This window comes from Gymnodraco acuticeps, unplaced genomic scaffold (assembly GCF_902827175.1).
Source record: "Gymnodraco acuticeps unplaced genomic scaffold, fGymAcu1.1, whole genome shotgun sequence".
Lineage (NCBI taxonomy): Eukaryota > Metazoa > Chordata > Actinopteri > Perciformes > Bathydraconidae > Gymnodraco > Gymnodraco acuticeps.
The window spans coordinates 221,370-224,227 of NW_022992300.1; positions in this window are offsets into that span (position 1 = coordinate 221,370).

The window sequence follows — 2,858 nt, forward strand, 5'->3', positions numbered from 1 at the left end:
CCGTCCTCCTCTATCCAGCGGAGTCCTCTCTGAGCAACTGGTTTACATTGACAAACCTCAACCCCACATCTCTCTCCTTCTCTCTCTCTCTTTTTCAAACATTGCTACTCGGACAATTTTTCTCTGTCAAAGTATTTCAGTTTGCTCACCTCTGACATACATTTGTGTTCTTTGGGCGGCCCTTATCACATACGCTCTAAAACTAAGGGGAAACATACCACTTTCTTATAGGACACCATTCATAAGTCGTTTATACTAGGTGGCCAGAAGTTAATACATCATGAATACCAGGTAGGCCTATTCATTATTCACAGGTCATCATTAATAATCGACTTTTGGGTTGCCAGGTTGGTGAAAATCAAGGAAAATCAGGTTTGCCCATGTTTCTCTGACTTCACTGATAACCATGAATACAATATAGAAAGTATTGATACAAGTTGATGTCACGTGACTGCTGGACTGTGGATTACAGGAGCACATACTGCTAAGAGGATGACACATTGAGTGTCCTGAGTTTATTCACTGTTTACACTTCGATTCAGGAGGCTCTCTTTGTTTAAAATGTGTTGAGTGATAAATTACATTTTATTTGAGATTTCAAGTTATGTTAACTTTTCCATGGTACAGTTGTAGAATTTATATTTAGAAAGCATGACGACTGCACAATACAACTGGCATTTCACCTTTTTTTTGGAAACTTGACCTAAACTTGAAGTGAAAATATAATAAAGAAGTGATGTTGACCTGGACAACGTTGGGTGGTTATTTGCACTATCTCTATACATGGACACTTCTCTCCTAAATATTCTTGTATAGCTCTTGGGCGCCACTCTGAGGCTTCTACAGTTACTGCACATGTGGCACAAAGTGCACAAAATACAAACAACTGCCAGGTTGTGATTGTGTGTAGGCCTACATTGCTTACTTAACATATGCCATTTACTTGAATCATAGTTTAGCAGCAAGGAATAGCCTACATGTTTTTGGGTAGGTCATATTATATTTAATGCATAACAACCATACACATCGCAGGGGAACGACGCAAGTGAGGGACGTAAGGAATCCATTAACGCAGCCTAAGGTCGATCACTTGCGTCGTTTCCCTGCGTTTAGTCCCTCCCACTAGGGAAGCATGGAGAGACGCAAGGAAACCACGAGAAGCAGGGAAATTAGTTTTAAGAGCAATGGGACGTCCTTTCTTCCGGAAAGCGTGAAGTCACCCCATTCAAAGTGAATGGGCAGAAGCGTTGAAGCTTCAACGCACGCCGCCGTGTGGACAGGCCGTTAGGAACCAAAGTAGACAATAGGCGTTGGCGTTGCTATAGCAACACGTCATGTTTACGCTGCATTTTCCATGAGGTAAATATTACCCGCTGGCAGATACAAATGCTGTCGAGCCCTCACTGCTTGTAAAATAAACAGCACAAACTGACTACTTACCGGAGCCCCGCTGTTCTCCGTCATCTTTCTCCCGGATTGTTTTGATCACATGACTGACAAAGCCGTGCTCTGATAGGCCAGAAATCGGTTCGATTGCATTCAGGCTCGATTGCTTATCCTGTCTGGGTAGCCCGGATGATGTTGCATCGCAATTTTGGACGTCGAATTTTAAACACCGAAATTGTGCATTCGAATTTTTACTTGAATTTTTACATTGTTATAGGTAAATTCGGAGCAAAACATTTCAGATACATGATTTTCAAAGTAATTATTTTCTATGCTATAAATTCGATGTCTGATCAAATTAAAAATACTTCTGTCTCTTGTTTGCTTCCATAGAGGAGGGGCTCTGTAAGGAAGTGGCAGATTTTTTCCGGCTGTATTTTCCAAATTCTTGCGCACTCGAGCTGGTTTCTCAAGCCCACCTTTAAAAATAAATATATAAGTGGTCATGAACACAGTCCTGTCCATCAGACAGGCTGCTGTGCCTCCTGTCATCATTAATGGACGTCTCTTTAAAATGACCGCTGAGAGGAGAGGATTTCTAATTTCTCTAAACGCCTGCTGCTTCCACTCCTCTCTCCTCGGTTCCCCTCCTCGACTCCTCCGCTTGCATCTCCTGTGGGCGGGACTAAGACACGAGGATAGGAGTCGAGGAGGGGAAGAGGAGGGGAAATTAGAGAATTGAGAAGCCTAGTTAACTTTCAATACAAATTCCCCCTTTCTTTATCGCACTGAGTTATGTATTTCTTACGTTACACCGACCTGTTGTGGATTTCCCCACCTGATAAGATGTCAATAACATTGTCGTCCTTTTAGTGGGCTCACATTTACAAACTTATCCCTGTAAGGACTTAAATTAAAACAAAAAGACTGAGACTTTCTGTTTCCGGTGCTAGCCATCGAGGACAGTTGGCAAGCTAACAGTAGGCCTACACCACTTCCCCACCCGCAGAGTTAGTGGCAGGTGAACAAAGTGCATCATTTATGATATTTTACCTGGAAATGGACGACTAAACAAGGATGACAACAAATGGGAATATTCCGCAGAAGACCTAAAAAAAAACTCAAAACGAGATTTTCTAACTTAAACATAAAGACAGATAATAGGCTCATCACAGACAAACTGGATGTGGCTTTTTTTCCACAAACATAGCCACAACTCTTGTAAATAAATTACCCTCCCACTCAGGGCTTTTTGGAGTAGATCACATCATGACCTACTACAAAAACCTAGGGGTACGCAAAGATGATTTCAGTCTAGCAAGGGTAACAACAGCAGAGGTACTCATTAAACTGAGCGCCCTCCAACCTAACAAGGCCACTGGCCACGACAATATCCCCTCCAAATTCCTCAGAGACACAGCAACCGCCATCTCACCAGTCATAGCTCACATAATTAACCTCTCCATAAAACA